Raw genomic sequence first — 20,963 nt, 5'->3', positions numbered from 1 at the left:
GCTTAGAGGTATCACCCCCTCATCAGCCAAGCTAGCTTGAATCCAGTGGCACGGTGAGCACAGGACGCACGTCTGCGCATACCCTTCTCACTTAGGGCAATAGTTCAAGTGAGCTGCTCCCATAGGGAGCAAGGCCAAGACTGATTTTTTAAACGGCATACTGGAATGGCATGATGAGCAAACAAACGATGGATTTAGGCCCCGATCTCTCTACTGGGGGTGAATGTTTGACATTGTCCAGCATTCCGTCCATCAATCGTTCTTTTTGTAATTGTCATCCCGAATGAGACAGGTATGCCCAGAAGTGGGTTCCATGCTCACCATGCCACTGGAGTCAAGCTAGCCTGACTGATGAGGGGTGAAACCCTGAAACCAGTCCTAGGATGCTCGCTTCCAGTCCAGAGATGACCTGGCCTGGCAATTTGGGCAAGCATGGTAAGCACAAAAACCCTGACTTGAGGTCCAGATCTCTGTAGTGGAGGTGAATGTTTGACATTATTCAGCATTTCATCCATCAATTCTTCTTTTTGAAATTGTCACCCCAGTGGGATGGTCATGCTTAGACATGGGTCCTGTGTTCACCATGCCACTGGAGTCAAGCTAACTTGGCTGATGAGGGGCGATATCTCGAAACTAGTTCTAGGATGCTTGTTTCCAGTCCAGGAAGGACCTGTCTTGGCAGTTCCGGCTGGACTCTTCCCATGGGGAGCAGGATCAAGAGTGGTTTGCATATGGCTTGGTCCAAACTGTAATAGCATGGTGATCAAAAAACGATAGATTTAGACCCAGATCTCTGTACTGGAGGTGAATTTTCGACATTGTTCAGCATTCCATCCATCAATTGTTCTTTTTTCATTTGCACCTAACCATCATTCAAATGCTGGTAAACACATTTGAGTAGGATTCGAACTGCACCAAATTAAAGCACGTTTACATGATACAGTGCCTTCTGCGCCCATGCTACCTTATCTTAATTAGAGCAAAGGGAATTCCTAATCAAATAATGAGGCTTACATGACTATGGGCTGACAAAGAACAAGTTGTAGACATGGAACGCGATTCATCATGATTATATCCCTTGTCCACCCCGATAAGGATTGGAAGAGTGCCCCATTCAGACCAAATGTGTCATCCTAGTGCCCTGAGCCCAGACTCTACAGGTTTTTCAGGCAGTCCTGCAGAAGTCTAATAAAGCACCAATTGTGGTCATAATATAACGTCAGGTGCGGCAGACTCGAATAGGAATGAGAACTGCCAAAAGAGTTGTCTGAAACTTTGAATTAAAATTGCATTGCTTTCTATTTATAGTCCGCTATATTTTACTCTTCCTTTGCTGGAATATACACTTCACTCCGAAAATGCGACATTTTCACTGGGGGAAGTGTTGACTTGAGGAATTTCATTGAGATCCACATATTATGAGATGCATTTTCAGCTAAAAAATCCTGTTGCAGCCTGCCTCAGTGGCAAAAAACACTGGCGTCTAAAGTATTAATGTTGAACAATCAGTATGTTCGGAAATCTTCGACACTCCTGGTTCTCTAAACATTTTGGCACTCACCAGTGATCTAGATCAGAGGGAAAATGTGCTGATTGCTTATAGCTCTGTATTATGGCATCCCCTGTGGTGATAAAAGGCAACCTAAAGCGGTGAAGTGAGCACAGTGAGAGAGCGGAAATTTGAATTGAAATTATGTATAGGGCATATTTACAAGCACATTGTGTAAACGTAGGAATGAAACGTATATCGTAATGTGAAGTGATACTTATAGCATATAGATAACCGAGATAATCCAAAGTAATATAGGAAATGTGACTATATTCACTTTAGAACATGTATTAGATTTAGAAGGCCCGTATATGTAGTGGGCAGATGTAGAGACGGTGTAGAAATGCTTACGAAATGTAAAAACGTGCAAAGTAGAATTCATGTACGTGTGTAACTTTAAACGAAGAAACAGCGAGAAATGAAACGTGAAGAAATATGTAGAACATATATAAAACGATATAGCGAATGATGATATGAAGTTATGCTTACGTAGTTTATATTCTATGTAAAATGTATTCGAGTATAATCAAGACTTTTGCTAAATACGAATATATAAATGTGTGTTAAAGGTTGTACTGTGTAGAAGGCTTTCTGTGAGAACGCTAGAAAGGTTTAGGTCATTTGTGATTCTAACCTGACTGACTAAGGGTTAGCAGGAACACAGTCCAATGTATATAATTTAGCGGACTTACAGGAGTCGTAAATAGCTTGATGTGGACGTGAGAGCCAAGAAGTCTAGCACTTGTTAGATTTAAGGTGACAACGCTGGACAAAGTTTATGGCCTGAACGTGATGAGAAGCGCTAAGAATTTGAGACTTGTTTTGAATGACCATTCACAGGACCTAGAAGGTCAAGGAATAGCAGTTGTAAGTTAAAGTCTTGTTTAAGTTCATATGATTTCTGATCTGAAAGTGTCAATTGAAATTGCCAATAAGAAGATGAAGATGACATCTAAAGAAGAAAGGTCAACTTAACAGACGACGAAAGAGATGAAGTAATGGAAGAAGCCAGAAGCTGACATCATCGGGGAAAGTCCGTGGTGGGCGTCAAGGGGCGTTCCACCCACACTGTGATTGTGTATTTTAGGGACAGCACCCCGGGGATAAGATAGCAAATAGCCCAGCAGGGAGCTCAGAGAGAGAGAGAGAAGGGCGAAGGGTAGATGACTTGAGCAGATGCGCTGAGAGAGATCAGAGCGCAAAAGAGCAGTAGGCCGAGGACCCTTAAGAAGAGCGGATGGGTAGGCAGAGAGGGTACTGCTTCTTAAACTTAAGTTACCTTTAGAGGCTAAGAGAGTTTGATCTTCTTTGGAAGTCAAACTGCTGACACCTTTTTAGGGAAGAAACTAACGAAGTAGGGATGTCACATAGCATAGAGTAGGGACAGATTTAACGTGAGATTTTTTTCTCTTTCTGTAGATGACGCCAAGGAACCACTTCACATCGAAGCTTTAAATTGCTGAATGTGGAATTGATTTTGTATTCTTTTGTATACTTTGGTCCCGAGAGGATTGTATTTGCATTTAACTTGACTTTTATATAAAACTTTTAAACTTTATCAGTTGTAAGTGGTCCTTCTGAGTGGCGTCCGTTAATGGGGTTTGTCTAAACCGATACAGGGGTTGTCTTTTACTCAATGACAGATATAAGCGGTCCAAACCAGATGAATGAGATAAGTTATTAAATTGATCATAAATTGATATCAAAATCTCATTCCCCGCAGTTGGTAGCAGAGAAATGATGGTTATCTTCTTGAGGAAGACGACCTAGGCCAGGTTTAGTTTACCCCAAGGTCCCTAGTCATCGACGACCAAAAGAAGAATCCCTGCCGAAGACGGTGCTGACGGTGCGACGAGAGAAAAGCAGCAGAATCGGTCGAGAGTGAGTATAAGGGTCATGCGTTGTAAGATTGCGGTGTTTTATGTTGTTCCTGTGTTGTAATGTCAAGCGGAGTTGAATGCCTGTAGTGTGATTGAGGGAAGGTTGTGAGCGCGCGCAACCGGATGAAATCTTATGTCCAGAGGACTTAAGTGGTTCGGGTGTATCGAACACCCAGAGTAATTTGTCTACCATTGAAAGGGGGTCATGAGGTACCATTGATTTCCCGACAGACCGATGATAGGGGGAGCGTAAGAGTGAGTGAATGAGTAGCGGACGCTGGTCGTACGTTTACTGTGTGTAAGTAACCTATCAGTTGAGGCGATCGTCTGACCGTAAGAGGGAAGACGTTTCGTCAGTTGAGGTGACAATTACAGTTAGACTGTGGCCGTACAGTCAGAGAAAAGTGATCGCTTGGACGGAAGTAGTCATTTTTCAGTGTATGAATGAAAACGCATATGAAATCGTGAGACGAGTTGAGAAAGAAGGAGAATTGCTGCAAGAGGAAACGAGTGACGTCAGCATAGAACCGCGCTGAGATTGGTTAGTTTGTCAGACGTCAGCGAAAGTCGCACTGAGATAGGCCGATTAGCGAGAGCCGCATAGGGATTGGTTGTTGGTTGTCAGTGGGACGTAAACAAGGAAGAGCAAAAGGAAAAATTATAAAATTATCGGAAATGAAGTGTTTTAAGAGTTTAAGAGCACTCTTTAGGAGAAATAGAAGAAACTTATATGCCGGAGAGGAAGCTCCACCAGAAGGCACACCAGCTTACTATATGGCAGTGAATGTAGGTTTGCACTCGATATTATGGATCTCCGAGTGGAATAAGCTGACTGAAGGGAATAAGGAACTGGCGTTTCCGAGATTCGGAACGTTTAAGCTAGATGTGTTGAACGAACTGAAAGCAGTAATGCTTGCAACAAGACCTCTACCGAGGCCAACACAGTTCGAAGCACTTAGTGTATGGTTTAGAACAGCACACGAAAAGAGCGTAAAGAGGCGCCAAGAAAGAGTGAGAAGATCGGTAAAAGCAGTGCAGGATGCCAAATGGGATGAGGAAGCTAAGAAATGGAGGGTGCAAAAGATAGAAGCAGATAAACTGTTCACCATGATAGAAGCCACAGGAGAAAAGAAACCTGTAGAAGAAGAAGAGGAAAGCGAGACAGAAGAGGAACTGATAGAGAGGCTATTGACAGATAGACCACCTCCGTACAGCGGAGGGGCCGCAAGTCCTATATTACCACAAGAGGACGGAGCTAGATGGGGAGAATATAAATCGATCCCAGTATCAGAGTGGGATGCCAGGAAAGAGGAGGAGGTACCTCAATCTAGTTCCGAACAGAGAGTAGTGGGAAGATTCGTGGTCCAGAAAATGCCAGAAACACAGCATGCAAGGTCTTACCAAATGCCAGATGCTCTACAAGTACCGGTTACCATAGGCCCTATTGTGTCAATCTACAACCCAGAAGGGGTCCAGCAGGAGGAACAGGCACGATGGGACAGGGACAGGGCAGAGATGGAGATGGGCGTCAAAGAGGGCCAATGGACTTAAGGGGACCAAAACCGAAGTCCTTTAAGGAATTAAGGGAATACCTGAAGGATTGGGATTCGGCCGAGGAGAGTAGGAATAAAAGTGTAGAAACAGGAGCTGAGTGGAGAGACCAAGATAATCGGGTTCTCTCTCATTGTGGAGCTGGAGAAAGCAGCCCGGAGTGGGAGAGAGGGAGTCAGGAAAGCAGAGGAAATAATCGTCCTACTATCAGCGGCAATAGGCAAATGTGCGACGACAGGAGTACAGGGTGTGGCGAAGTGCCTCTCGTCACCTTTAGTGAAGGAGAACAAAGGACGCAGGAGTACCGTAATACTTTCAGATGCACACACCATGCCCCGGGTGAAACAGCGCAACATTGGAATCACGGAAACATGGAGAGTCGCGAAGCGTCTCGACATGCATCCGGCGATAGTAGACAAAATCATGACAATGTAGGGAGTCGCGAAACGTCTCGCCATACTTCTGGTGATCAGGATCGAGATCGTGGGAGCATGGGGAGCCATGAAGGACCTTATCGTTTATTGAGCGATACCAGACAGCAAGCGAGTTACAGTGATGTTGAACAAAACGGCGGATCCTATCTCGTATCTGGAGAAACCGAGCCAAAACGACGAAATGTAGGGATGGGGGATGGAGTAATGTTCCACCACACCCCACGGGAAGATGGAAAAGCTTGGGATCTAGAGAGGTGGGAACAAAGAGATGGAAGGAAAACTCCTCATAACTCACCTGTGCTCAGGCGTAGGGCGCATAGTGGAGGTGAGAGAGGTATGAGCGAACCACTTAGGACTGACATACTGAGAGCTGAAATAAAAGCAAACCGGCTCGACGTAATGAGTTTGAAGTCAGACCTAGATGAGATAATTGACGGCACAGTGAAAATAGAGAGATTAGAATTGTACGCACCAGATGAAATATTGTTTATCTCCAAGGATGTTACTCGGAGAGCGAGGTCAGCTCATGAAAATTTATCGAATTTGGCAAATAGATATATGATAGACCTGTCACGAACTAAAGCTTTACAGGGTAACCATAGGCTAACTTGCTCAGATCAGGATCTGGATGAGCGTAGAACGATCGCGCTGAAGGTACATATAAGGGAATTGATTCAGAGTATTAGAATATGGAGAGATCTGGATAGATGGGAGGAAAGATGGTCTAAGAAGGGATCCGTAAGAAGGAGTTCACTTACAAGGTCCCCGGATACAGACCTAATGCGAATGGAAGCATTCCCTTTGCGAGAAATCGCGAACGGAAATTATGTTCACGTACCATGGAGTAGGGGGGATTTGGCGGCATTTACCAATTCCTTCCCAAAGCTTAGAGAAAATCCCGTCGAGTGGTACAAGCAGGTAGAAAGATTTGTGAAGATCTCGAAGGTACTGTGGATCGATTTGAACACATTGTTCGATATCGTAGTACCCGGAGACTTGTGGACGGCATGCAAGCTTAGTGTTGAATGGCCCGCTTGCGAGCCTCCGAGAGATACCCGGACGAATGGTCCATCAGTCAGAGTCATGGAGAAATACGAAAGAGTCATAACATGGCTGAAAGAGAAAGTGCCAGTGCACGATATAGACTGGGTTAAGATAGACCGAACTACTCAGGAGCCAAAGGAAACAGTCCATGAGTTTTATGAGCGACTGCTGAAAGCGTTCAAGCAGTACAGTGGGTTAGATGTAATGGATCCTAAGGACATAGGACAGTTTGTGTCAAAGTTTGTTCTTGGACTAAGACCAGACATAAGCCTGATGATACAACAACATCTAATTTGTTGGCAGAACAAACCTTTAGATGAAATTCTTAGGTATGCAAGGTATTGTAGCGATGAGATAGATTCGAAGGCAAAGAAACTCAAGGAAAAGTTAATGCTGGTACAAATGCAAGCAGCTGGAAAGGGTGGACAGCGGCAACAGGGAACAGGAACGCAAGCAAAGAAACAGAATAATCAGAGCAGAGATGAGGAAGAAAGACCGAGACCGAGAATGGATATTGCGACACTGAAAAAGACAACTAGATGTCATCAGTGTAACGAAGTGGGACATTGGCGACGCGAGTGTCCTTACAATGTTGAGACAGGGGAATTAGAACAAGAGGAGGAAGAGGTACAGAATAACGTGGTTAAGGGAGCCGCAGCCCCGAAGGGAAAGTTTATCAAAGGGGGGACTCAGACTCCTCGAGCCCCGTTTCCTCAACCACCTCGCATCACAAACGGAGGGAAAACTTATAGACAAATGCCATTGTTTGTAGGAGGAGAGGAATGCTATTACGTTGATCCTCTTACAGGGCAACGAGTGAATAGGGAGGAAGACTGTACTCTAGGAGCAGCCCTGGAAGTAGATCAGAGAGGACCATACGTAGAGGCTGAAGTAGCTGGATGTCCTACAACCTTTTTGGTAGATACGGGCGCCACTCGATCTACTCTGAGATCAGCGGTAGTCCCAGGTTTGCCAATATCGGGAGAGACGATTCAGGTGGTAGGAGTCGCAAACAAGAGGATGACTAATCCTCTGACCGAACCAGTGTCAGTAAAGATAGGGAATTACAGTGACGAACATCAGTTTGTGATCTGTGATTCTAGTCCTGTGTGTTTGCTAGGAAGAGATCTATTGTGTAAACTGAATTGCACAATACATTGTACACCTGAAGGAGTAGAAGTGCAGACAAATGATGAGGATGCTGATTTTAAAATTGTAAACTCGCAAGAGTGCGTGGAACTATATCCTACCTTAACAGTGGAGGAACTTCCACAGGATTTGAGAGAGAAAGTGTCAGATGAGGTGTGGGATTTTACTGGAGAAGAAATAGGACTGATTAAAGGAGTAGAACCAGTAAAAATCTTGGTAAGAGCTAATGCGGAATATCCAAGAACCCCACAATACAAGTTGACTCCAGAGACGATTGCAGGAATAAAGCCTGTGATCGAATACATGATTAAACAGGGAATACTGAAGGAGATCGTGGGAAGTCCATGTAACTCTCCGATTATGGGTTTGCAGAAGCCTAGTGGAAAATACAGAATAGTGCAGGATCTTCGGAAGATTAATAACATTGTTGTCTCATGTTGTCCAGTGGTACCGAATCCATCAGTGATATTATTTCAGATACCGTTCCAAGCTGAATGGTTTACAGTGATAGATTTGTGCCAGGCTTTCTTTTCGATACCTTTAGATGAAGAGAGCCAGTATCTTTTCGCTTTTAAGCTGGAAGATCGCGTCTTAACATGGTGTCGTATCCCTCAGGGGTATACAGAAAGTCCATCGATCTTTAACCAGTTATTAAAACGAAATCTGGAAAGTCTAGTACTGCCCAAGAATTCAGTTCTAGTCCAGTACATAGACGACCTCCTAGTTGCGTCAGAAACTGAGGAAGCTTGCAGAGAAGACACCATAACCTTGTTAAATCACTTGGCCGAGAATGGACACAAGGTGTCTCCAAGTAAATTGCAATATTGCAAGACTGAAGTGCAATACTTGGGCCATAGGATTGAAAAGGGAAAGCGGAAGGTGTCTCCAGACAGAATAGAGGCGATCATGAAAATGAATGCGCCTACAACACAAAGAGAAGTCAGGATGTTTCTAGGTATGGTCGGTTACTGTCGACAGTGGATAGCCAACTTCTCACTGAAGGCAAAACCATTATTACAACTGACGCATAAAGGAGTAAGTGATCCGGTACCATGGGACAAAGATTGTTTGATGGCGTTTTTGCAGCTGAGGGAGGACTTATGTCGTGCCCCGGCTTTAGGAATGCCTGATTACACGAAGCCATTTTTGCTTTACTGCTGCGAAAGAGAGGGATGCGCGTTAGCAGTTTTAGCTCAGATCCACGGAGATGCGCGTAGACCAGTAGCGTATTTTTCGGCTACATTAGATCCAGTAGCCGCAGCGTTGCCCGGATGTCTCAAATCCGTAGCTGCAACGGGTGTCAGCATTGAACGATCTGAAAGCGTAGTTATGGGTCATCAGTTAGAGGTGTATGTACCACATTCTGTAGAACTGTTAATGACCAGGACTAAGACTCAGCATCTGACAAATAGCAGGCTCACACGCTACGAGCAAGTCATACTGGCTGCCGAGAATGTGATCCTGAAAAGATGCTCCGTCTTGAATCCTGCAACTTTGATGCCACTTCCGAATGAGGTGGATGATGAAAATTGTACAGATCATGACTGCCTTGATGTGACTGAACTATGCACCAAACCGAGACCCGATATTGTAGATGAGCCATTGACTGACCCAGATGAAATTTTCTTTGTTGATGGTTCATGTGTAAGAGACAATATCGGTCAGCTGAGAGCAGCTTATGCAGTTTGCACAATTACGAGAGTAATAGAAGCCGCTTGCCTGGAAGGAGTACACTCCGCTCAGGTAGCTGAAATTGTTGCTTTGACTCGTGCTTGCTTAGCGGGCGATAAACTTCGAGTCACCATATACACCGATAGCCAGTATGGTTTCGGGGTAGTTCACGATTATGGGCAGTTATGGTCTCAAAGAGGTTACATGACCTCCTCGGGTTCTCCCATTAGGAATGGAGAATTCGTGAGACTTTTGTTAGAGGCATTGCAAAAACCGATGGCCATAGCAGTGGTCAAATGTGCAGCCCATACAAAGAATGTTGATTTTGTGTCACTAGGAAACCGCTACGCAGATGAAGTAGCGCGTTATTGTGCGGAACAGGGATATTCTCACACTGATATAAAAGTGGGGGAAATCCAAGAAAGAACTGAATTGACTATGTTGTTAGATACTGTAGATACGTGGGATGAATTACGAAGTATTCAGGAAAATGCACCAGATGATGAGAAAAAGAGTTGGGAAACAGCTGGTTGTTCTAGAAGTGAAATGAACTTTTGGATCTCTGCAGATGGGAGAGCAGTTTTACCGAATGAACTTGTTAGTCCAATGGCAAGGAAATTGCATGGATCAGCACACATAGGAAGAGATGCTATGGTGAGAGTATTCAGACAAACGTGGTTCAACCCTAAATTTAGAGTAGCGGCAGAAGCTGTGTGTCAGCGATGTACGATCTGTCAGCAACTCAATGTGGGAAAGAGAACACCAGTTACACTGAGTCACATTGGGAGGTCTGGGGGGCCTTTCAATAGAATGCAGCTTGATTTCATTGAGATGCCTAAATGCAACAGACTCAGATACGTTTTAGTGATTGTTTGCATATTTTCTAGATGGGTTGAGGCTTACCCTACACGTAGGTGCGATACACTTACAGTAGCAAAATTGTTACTTAGAGAGTTAATACCGAGGTTTGGGGTGCCATCCTCTTTGGAATCGGACAGAGGAACTCATTTTAACAGCGAAATAGTGAAGATGCTATGTTCAGCTTTGAATATCGATCAGAAGTTACACTGCAGCTATCGACCAGAAGCTTCAGGGATCGTAGAGCAAATCAACAGCACGATAAAGTCCAGACTTGCCAAAGTTTGTTCAGCAACATCCCTGAGTTGGCCAGACGCACTTCCAGTGGTTCTTATGAGTATACGTAGCACACCGGATAGGAAAACAGGTCTCTCTCCTCATGAAGTGCTAATGGGGAGAGCCATGAGATTGCCATCGGTTCCGACTGCAGCTCTAGTGAACATCACAGACGATTTGATCTTGGACTACTGTAAGGGACTATCTGATGCCGTTAATTCTGTGTCCCTCCAGGTCCAGGCTGCAGAGGTTCCATCAGCACAAGACTTGTGCCATGACCTGAGTCCGGGAGACTGGGTCCTGGTAAAGAAGCATGTCAGGAAGAACTGCTTAGACGTGCGCTGGAGAGGACCGTTTCAAGTTATACTTGTGACGAATACCGCAGTAAAGTGTGGAGGTCTGCCAAACTGGATACATGCCTCACACACCCGAAGAGTGCCAACACCTCTAGAAGAAACAGCTCCTCTCTCGGATGGGAATCCAGCGGAAAGCGGAGAAGCCATAGAGGGGGAAAGCCAAGCTGTGGAGGTGAGCGAAGAGGCTGAGATCGAGACGGAACAGGTCGACGAAGGTCAAGACACCAGTGGGACCGAAGTCGCCTCAGGAGAAGAAAGTAATTGGGAGTCCGACACAGATATTGAACAAACAGAGAGTGACCAAGAGACTGGTCCAAGAACAAGGAGCAGGAGGACAAAGAGAGACGAAGCCAGTTGGCCGGAGAGAAAGAAAAGGCCAAGCTCAGAAGAAAAGCAAGAAAGAACTCTTGTTCCGATCGCAGAAGAATCGGACCAGGAGGAGGAAACTACAGACTCAGGAACTGAAAGTCCAAGGAGATCGAGAAGGGTACGTGTGCCCTGCAGAAGGTACGCCACCCCAGAGTGGACTTATCTAGCAGATGTCTTGGGGACAGAAATCTGGGAGAGTGAAGAAAGTGAAAGTAATCGATCACGATCCATTTGTGGCAGTGGAGATATGGATGTTGACGCCTGGACTCGAGACTGAGGGATTACTGACTTTCACACTTCCAATACCCCCATATTTGAGTCAAATTCAAGATCTAGTGCTAAATAGATTACAATTTCCAACTTTTGGCCAGCAAATGCCAGAAGAAGAAGAAAAAGTTATTCGTTTTGAATTATTAGAAATTGTTGTGAAAGCTGCAGCTCCGAGAATAATTGTTGATGCATAAGAGACTTTTTGTATATAAGCTATAAAGAAGAAGATAACCTAGCGCCGAGTGGAAAGAAGAATAAAATTAGGGATTACATTTAGAGGACGGAGAAGGGTTAGGGTTGTCCGTTGCTAAAGGAAAAAGACATTGTTGCGAAAAGAGACTTTTTTGACAAAGAGCACTTTTAATAAAGGAAATAAAGACTGAGAAAGCAAATAAAGCAAACAAAGACTGCAGAAGGAAAACTTTTCGCAAAAGAAGGAGTTACGCTGTTTTGATAACATGGAGAACGGCAACCCAAACCGAAAAGCTAGATGTATAGTAGGTACACTAATAGCAGTAGTAATTTTTCTCATAATTACAGTAGTGACAATATCATACCTCATAGGACATGAAAGTGATAAGGAAATAGCAAATGTAAAGCCTATAACGACTTTGAAACCTGCTCTTATGGGGAAAAAGGAGGAGAGCAACGTTATACGTGAAAAGGCGTTATTGGCAGATGAAGCTCGTAGGTTACACATAGACGAATCACAGGGAAACTTTAGGTCAAACGCATATGCTAAACTATTATATGAATATATCGATGCCATGGAGGCCAAAGATTGCTATGTTTGTATGCAATTGCCGGCTTCTGTAGACGAAGGCATTAGATATCATCATCTCCCATTGACTTATGGGATAACATGTAGTTTACTGCTTAGTATATTTTATGGTAGAGAAGGATTTGAGTACTACTTTTCAAATTATGATTCGGTACTGCCTGAAGTTCCGAATTATAAGCAAATGAATAAGTGGGACTATTACAAAAAGGAGGATAGATTAGCCAAATTCTTTCTTCCATGGGATACACTAGATACATCATATGCACGCAGAAATAATCTAACTTGCAAGGTATCAGAGGTAGAGAAGAAGTTCATAGGACAAGTAGATGATAGATACAGAAGGCAGAAGATTTTAAAAATGTCAGGACAATGGAAAACGGATTGGACCGAAGAAGAGAAGGCACATAAAAAGAAAGGTAGCAATGGTCCAATAGCATTGGATAGAACGCAGAAAGGAAAGTTATGTTTAACTCGAAGTAAGACATATTATGAGAGTGTATTTGTAGGTGAAGTGAATTGCGAACATGCTTTTCGTTTAGAGTACTATACGAAAGATTTTATGAAAGGAATGCAAGCTATTCCGAATGTGTATTTTGTATGTGGAAGAAATGCTTATGTAAAACTACCTGATAATTGGTATGGGTCGTGTTACTTGGCAATTGTCTTCCCCAAAATATATCATGCAAAGGATGTAGCGGTAATAGAAGGAAAGGCTTCGAGGAGAACGAAAAGGGAAGTAGGAGATGCAGAAGTAGTAGGAGATGTATTTGGAGCAATGTTTCCTATGTTAGGTTTAATACTTAACGATGTTAAAATTAGGAGACTGGCTACAGTTGTGGATAGATTATCTGCAAGTACTGCAAGGTCATTAATGTTGGTAGAAGGTGAGATGCAGTCGATTAGAGCAATGGTTCTTCAGAACCGACTTGCTTTAGATGTACTGCTAGCAAAAGAAGGCGGAGTTTGCAAGGCTTTGAAGGTCCAGGAATGTTGTACTTATATTCCTGATAATTCAAAACCACTTGAGAAAGTTATACGGAACATTACACAGATTCATCAAGAGATCGAAGATTTAGCAAAAATAAATGTTTGGGAAAAAGTTGGTCATGGAGTAGGAAAGGTTGGGAGTTGGTTTGCCAACCTTGGGAAAAGCATAGTATGGTACATATTAAAGCCTGTATTAATAGTATTAATTTGTATAATCACATTGTTAGGTTTAGTAAAATTGTATAAATGGTATAGGTCGAACCAGTTACAACGAACAATGAGAGAGCAAGAAAGGAGATTAGCTGCTTTACAAGATCAACAGTACAAAAGCTTAAGAGCACTTGAAACGATGAAAAGAGGGAATATTGTAACTAGTTCGGTTTAGAAATGTTATTCAAATTGCGTTTAGTGATGACTCCTAGAAGTCATCAAAGGGGGGACTGAGAGAGCGGAAATTTGAATTGAAATTATGTATAGGGCATATTTACAAGCACATTGTGTAAACGTAGGAATGAAACGTATATCGTAATGTGAAGTGATACTTATAGCATATAGATAACCGAGATAATCCAAAGTAATATAGGAAATGTGACTATATTCACTTTAGAACATGTATTAGATTTAGAAGGCCCGTATATGTAGTGGGCAGATGTAGAGACGGTGTAGAAATGCTTACGAAATGTAAAAACGTGCAAAGTAGAATTCATGTACGTGTGTAACTTTAAACGAAGAAACAGCGAGAAATGAAACGTGAAGAAATATGTAGAACATATATAAAACGATATAGCGAATGATGATATGAAGTTATGCTTACGTAGTTTATATTCTATGTAAAATGTATTCGAGTATAATCAAGACTTTTGCTAAATACGAATATATAAATGTGTGTTAAAGGTTGTACTGTGTAGAAGGCTTTCTGTGAGAACGCTAGAAAGGTTTAGGTCATTTGTGATTCTAACCTGACTGACTAAGGGTTAGCAGGAACACAGTCCAATGTATATAATTTAGCGGACTTACAGGAGTCGTAAATAGCTTGATGTGGACGTGAGAGCCAAGAAGTCTAGCACTTGTTAGATTTAAGGTGACAACGCTGGACAAAGTTTATGGCCTGAACGTGATGAGAAGCGCTAAGAATTTGAGACTTGTTTTGAATGACCATTCACAGGACCTAGAAGGTCAAGGAATAGCAGTTGTAAGTTAAAGTCTTGTTTAAGTTCATATGATTTCTGATCTGAAAGTGTCAATTGAAATTGCCAATAAGAAGATGAAGATGACATCTAAAGTAGAAAGGTCAACTTAACAGACGACGAAAGAGATGAAGTAATGGAAGAAGCCAGAAGCTGACATCATCGGGGAAAGTCCGTGGTGGGCGTCAAGGGGCGTTCCACCCACACTGTGATTGTGTATTTTAGGGACAGCACCCCGGGGATAAGATAGCAAATAGCCCAGCAGGGAGCTCAGAGAGAGAGAGAGAAGGGCGAAGGGTAGATGACTTGAGCAGATGCGCTGAGAGAGATCAGAGCGCAAAAGAGCAGTAGGCCGAGGACCCTTAAGAAGAGCGGATGGGTAGGCAGAGAGGGTACTGCTTCTTAAACTTAAGTTACCTTTAGAGGCTAAGAGAGTTTGATCTTCTTTGGAAGTCAAACTGCTGACACCTTTTTAGGGAAGAAACTAACGAAGTAGGGATGTCACATAGCATAGAGTAGGGACAGATTTAACGTGAGATTTTTTTCTCTTTCTGTAGATGACGCCAAGGAACCACTTCACATCGAAGCTTTAAATTGCTGAATGTGGAATTGATTTTGTATTCTTTTGTATACTTTGGTCCCGAGAGGATTGTATTTGCATTTAACTTGACTTTTATATAAAACTTTTAAACTTTATCAGTTGTAAGTGGTCCTTCTGAGTGGCGTCCGTTAATGGGGTTTGTCTAAACCGATACAGGGGTTGTCTTTTACTCAATGACAGATATAAGCGGTCCAAACCAGATGAATGAGATAAGTTATTAAATTGATCATAAATTGATATCAAAATCTCATTCCCCGCAACAGCATCTTTCACAGGCACTTGTGGGCACTACACCATTCAGGGCCCTGTGTTTCAACGTCTTTCTGGAAATGTTTCAAATTTAGGGCCAACAACAGCTAAGGCTGAACCTCTCAGCGGCAGGAGGAAGCGGTTGTTGATTGTGGACCAAAGAGTTTAGGGTAAACCCACATGGAGTAATCATCTCTTATAAATGTATTGTTGCCATATAAAAAGCATTTGTTACTATTATACAGACATTTAACACTGCCCATATCCTCCAGTTGGTACGCGTGAATATTTCACACACACAGCTGTGACATGGTCTCTTAACTAAAAGTCTGCAATGAATTGGAATCCGGGAATCGGTTCTGGTCTAACTCTGCTTACTATAGAGTTTAAGTGAAACCAAGTACACTTTTGGCATAGTGACTATATCAACAATGAGGTCACGTACAATTTGAGAGACCAGATTAATTATTTTTTACATCCTCGAAAGATGATGGATATTTTTTTTCTATATGAGCTGCTTGCATGAATACGAAGTGGTCGTTCATGTAGGAATACTTTCCTAATTTTCATGTTCCGTGCTGGTGTTTTGTAGATCAAGTCTAACAGACGTAACATTCAGGAAGCTAGGTCAGAGTGTCAAAAATAACGATTTTAGTTTGTCCATGTTTTTTTAAATGTCCATGCTGTATAAAAAAAATACTTGGATTCGCCTTCTTAAAAACAGGAAAGCAAAACAGAAACCACGAATAAAGACAGTATTGTGGTATTCCGTAATCCATTGAAACTAACACAGAAAGATGAAGTCCCAGTCACAGGCAGCTTGACGAAAGGTTTTAGAAACTATAAAAAGTGTTGCATATAAATCTAAATAATGAAAAGGACTATCTTATCTAGTGTGCTACCTAGCGTCTGAGTTTCAATCAAAAGAACTACGTACGGTGACAAAAGCCCTCGTTTAACAACTGTCTTCTAACAACTCACCGCTAGATGGCAGACAGTCAATAGAAAACTCTAAAATGCACTTGCGAAAGGGGAAACTGTTCTCAATATACGAATGCTAATGGAAACATTGGAAATAGTCGAGGGACTCCTTGTGGGATAGGTATTACCGTTACAGAAGCTTATATTGTGATCCAGTGAAAGGGATGTAGACGAATGCCAGGGTTACTTAATTGCAATCTTCATTACTTCAGTTCGGTTTTTCTCGTCCCTGAACTTACGTTCAGATTGATGCTGACACCTCTTTTTACCAAAAATAAAGTTGCAATGTACTTGACGCCTTTCCCGCTGTAATATGCAGTGGCGGCTGGTGACATTTGAAAGTGGTGAGGCGTAAACGTTATGTATGAGTGCCCGGAGGCGAGTGAGTGTAGCGAGCGAGTCCAGCCACCATATGGTGGGGTTCGGGGAAATTCGGGGGGAGCAGGCAAGTAAAAAAAAAAAGGAAGTAAAAGCTATCCTCATGGCCAAATTCACATGAATATGATACATAGAAGCAAGCAATCTTGACATTATACTGACCCTCGGTCTCACTCTACGAGACAGACCGTTTAACGCTTCTTACTTTGTTCGTACTTGTATAATACGCCACTGTACATATGTTTGATATTTACCTGCTCTTCTTTTTCTTTTATGTATATGTAACATTGTATAGCGCTCTGATATCCGCCAGGATCTTGTTCGCGCTCTATAAAACTTTCAAAATAAAATAAAATGAAATGGTGCATTTAAGCAAATTTAAGGACGTGAGAGAGTTGATAAAGTAATTGTGAAAGTGTAGTTATGAAATATATAAAGAGATTTCATATGATAGTGGTGTAGGTAGCTTAAAAAAGCACGAACCTTTAATTCCAGCCACACGCACATCACGGTTTTCCACTTAAACAAGCCTGTTTTACTTTCAAGATGCCAGCGCGATCCCTTGTGTGCAAGGAATGGGTTCTTCTTTCCCACTCATAGAATATAGATGGCATCCGTCTAGTAGAGAGTGGTGGGTGAGAGGAGAGAGAATGTAGATCCAGGAAAGGGGAGCTGGGTGGACAGAGACGTAGAAAGGTAGAGGGATGTGGGTGAAAGGAGTGAGTGTGCAGAGAAAGGAATGGGGAGCTGGATGGACAGAGAGAAAGGTAGAGGGCGTGTTGGGTGAGAGGAGAGGGTAGAGAAAGGAAAGGGGAAGCTAGGGCAGAGACTAGAGATCGAAAGGTAGAGGAAGAGGTGTGTGAAGGAAGAGGGGAAAGGGGAGGTGGTCAAGAAGAGGAGTGAGAGGGAGAGAAATAAGGAGGGAAGTGGTAGAATAACCGAGGGGAAGGAGTTGGTGACAAGCATAGAAGGGAAAGAGAATGAAAGGAGGAAACTTGGTGGGAAAGAGGAATGGAGAGAAGTGGAGTGTGAGTGTCAAAGAGAGGACAGAAAGGAAAGGTGGAGTGGTGAGTGAGGCAGCGAGGAGAGAGACAGAAGGAGTTGTTGGTGTGAGGAGAGAGGGGGGGAGAGAAAGGAAAAGGGTTGTGGTGGGTGAGAGAACCAGGAAAGGCAGATGTGGTGGGTGGGAGGCAGGGAGGCGAAGAAGGAAAGGGGGAGTAGTGGTTGAGAGACAGGAATGAAAGGTAGAGGTATTGGGACGAAACGTAGAGAGGAAGTGGAAGGAAGGACGGGCGAAAAAGAGGAGGGAAAGGAAGGTAGTGGTGGGTGAGTCTTGTGAGAACATCTCTTCGCGGAACCAACGTGTCCCTTCCTTCGGAAGTAATCCGTGTGGTAAGAATATTCTGCTCTGGTTTTCATCTCGTCCCATGAGGAGCGGTAAGACGGTTGTTCAGAAAACAGCCCCAAGGCTGCCCCCACTCCCTTCTCAGCTGCTCGGCACCTTCACAACAGCCTTGTTAGAGTCTTGTTTTTGGGTCTCGTCGTTTTTGTGCATGGAGAATAAAACCTGGGGTATGGATGGGTGGGGTAGGGTGTACTGTGTGGAGAATTTGAAGTCATTTAAAATCTGAATCAGTGGTGTCACTTGTGGTTGCTGAGTGATCTATTTCCATGACAAAATGTGCACACTCTGACAGGCTGCCCCGGGACACCGAAGGGGGCCACCTACGAGGGCGGCCACCCTTAGTGCCACAGGATGGCACAGACCCCAAAGAGCGGTCTAGTGTTCGGGACTCGGAGGGTCCCTAGTGATGTCACTTCCGGAGGGGAAGGGGTCAGGGCCGAAGGAATATGGCCCGGGGTCGCGGGCCTGGCGCCCTCTTTGACCCCTGACCGGCCGCGGGGACAGACCTTCTCCCCCCTTGACTCGGATGAGCGGTGCTGCCCGGACACTGTTTTGAGGTGAGATTTCCAGGAGCTGTCGGTGGTGAGTGCTTTCACACTCTTTCCCCCCCCCCCCCCCTTTTCAGGGATGAGGCTGCTGGGCCTGGCCATTGCCGTGGCTGCGGATGCAGTGTGGGGTTGGGACGGCTTCTGGATTTCAAAGGGCAGCGGCCCCCTCCTCTGGTCGTGGTAAGCACGTTGCGGGCTGGGGAAGGGGCAAGGGGCGGTAGGAGGCTTTGTTCTCCAGGGCTTCGCATCGGCGCTTGGGGGCGATGCTCCAGGGGCCCGCCCGTTGTGTCTGAGGTGAGGCCGTGCACGACTTTGTATAGAGTGGAGGCATTGCAAGGATGGTTTTCATGTTTTGGTTTGTTTTCCATTGCGCATGTGTTCAAATTCTAAGCCTCATACGGGGCGTGCTCCCGCAAACAGATGCGTGTGGGGGTCGTGGTTACCGTACGAAAATCGATATGGGTAAGCCAGATGAGGAAACAGTAGCTGGACTGTATTAAGAGAAGTAGAAGTTTTGTATTGAGCAAGGACAATTTACACCATCTGATGTTGTTCTTTCTTTTTCGGTGCGCGACAAGTTAAAATTTTCATTGCTGTTGTCGACAGTCAGGGCTCACTAGTAGCAGCAAGGTAATTGAAAGACCACTAGAAGGTGGGGGGGGGGAGCTCTGGGGCGGCGGCAGCTACACCCAGAGCCATGGCGGAGTTACAGGGTAATCCAACGCTGGAAGGTACAGAGGGGTACCCTCTACAGGAGCACAGTAAGGGTGCGAGAGCCAATTATCCCCAGGGAGATCCTCGGTAGGATCCTGGAGGAGTGACGGCGCCCGTTAGTCCTTCGGGCGGTTGTGGACCTGAGCAACCAGGGGTTGCCTGCAACGCTCCGCCCCCCGAGGGGGAGGGGTGCGAGTAAGGGGTGGACTGGAGGTCCGCCGGGGGAGGGGGTTAGACCTTCCCCCCAATATTGACAACGCCCCTGCAGTTAACACCACAGGGGGGTTTATGGCTCAACAGGTGGGCAGGTCGCGAGGGGCGGCATGACCCTGGATCGCCCGTAAGATAACCCAACATGTTGGCATAATGTTTATGCAAATAAAGCTGCAACAACTTTCTCCAACAAAAACATTGTGTGGTGTCTGTTATTTGGGAAATTGTTGTGAGCGGTTTGGGGTATGGGCCGATATTGGCACTATTAAAACACCCCCACACAAAAACACACTGATCCTTCCTTTGTGATCGGGATCAGATTGTGTGAAAACCTCTCTCTTGTGCTCTCTTGTGAACTGCCCCCGCAGTCTCTTGGGGACAGACCCGGTAAACAAAGGGAAACCATTTAAAGAGGCAGCCTCATATAATTCTGATGTGACGAGCGACTTTGTCACTTTGATCTGCATTGAACTCGCGCCAAGTCTTCTTCTTGCAGCGCCTCAAGGCGCTAAGAAGTGGTCCTGTCCTGGGCGTGCTGCTCATTGTAACAAGGAAAACAGCTGCCCAAGGTGTTTAATAAATTACTTAGCACAAAAACTAAATCTAGTTCAAATGACGCGATGCTTGGGGATACTGTAAGTGTAAGCCAGCTCAGTGGGTTAACAGTGGGCTCATCTACTGTATTGTCGTGTTTTGCAGGCTGTTTCAGGATCGCTTATATTTACCATTATTTTTTTATTCCTCTCCTAAAATAGCTCGCATTTAGCTTCAGTTGCTGCAGTTGTATAAAGCGCGTTTCATTACAAAGACGCATATTTATTGCAGTTTCACCCTGGAGATGTGAACATCTGTTACTGTCATTCACAATCACAGGTGCACGCCACACAAAAGACCACGACACTCACAAGGGATGCATGAATCCGAAATTCAAATTTGGTTCACCCGGAAGACTAAAGAAACAGGCAAAGCCGGGTCGCAGCTCGTGCCCTCCCCCACGCGGGCTAGCATTTCTAGTCCAACAGGTGCCTGAAGTTTGAGAACCAGGGGAGAAACCAGGCCTGAAGCCTGCTAAATTTGGTGTGCTAGTACAGTAAACCTCTCAGCACAGCTATCCTATTCCCTGCGCTCTGTATTTACCTAGCTGCGCCTTGCCGCCTGAGATACTATGATGTCTACTTCTACTTACAGAGTCGGGGGTCGCAATACTTGCAGGGGGAAAGGAGGGGGGTGCTAAAATTAAAACAAAACTTCTTACCTGACCGCCCTGGGACGCATTACAAATAGATGTCATTCTCACTCCGACCCGTGGGCTGGCGTACACGTAATACGTAACCGGTTTCGCTGAGCACAGACAGGGGGGACACAGTCTGGAGTCCTACAGTGAATTTACTGTTCAGAGTGCAGGTTCAAATTTACCTCACCGCCCGCGCCACCTGAAAAATACCTTGCGCCCTGGCACCTATGTTTTGCAAGACACTACCCATTCAGCAACCTATCTGATTCTGCTGAATA

At 44.4% G+C, this 20,963-nt stretch overlaps 1 protein-coding gene across 13 annotated transcripts in view; it reads right to left on the bottom strand.

Annotated features, from left to right (window-relative positions):
* The window catches only part of RIMS1 (regulating synaptic membrane exocytosis 1), a 1,970,833-nt gene that overhangs the window by 1,460,474 nt on the left and 489,396 nt on the right, over positions 1-20,963 (bottom strand). The gene's annotated exons all lie outside the window — the stretch shown is intronic.

The sequence above is a fragment of the Lissotriton vulgaris genome, chromosome 6 (assembly GCF_964263255.1).
Source record: "Lissotriton vulgaris chromosome 6, aLisVul1.2, whole genome shotgun sequence".
NCBI classification, from domain to species: domain Eukaryota; kingdom Metazoa; phylum Chordata; class Amphibia; order Caudata; family Salamandridae; genus Lissotriton; species Lissotriton vulgaris.
Note: the sequence above shows the minus strand (reverse complement) of the source record. Positions and strands in the feature narration are given on the sequence as shown.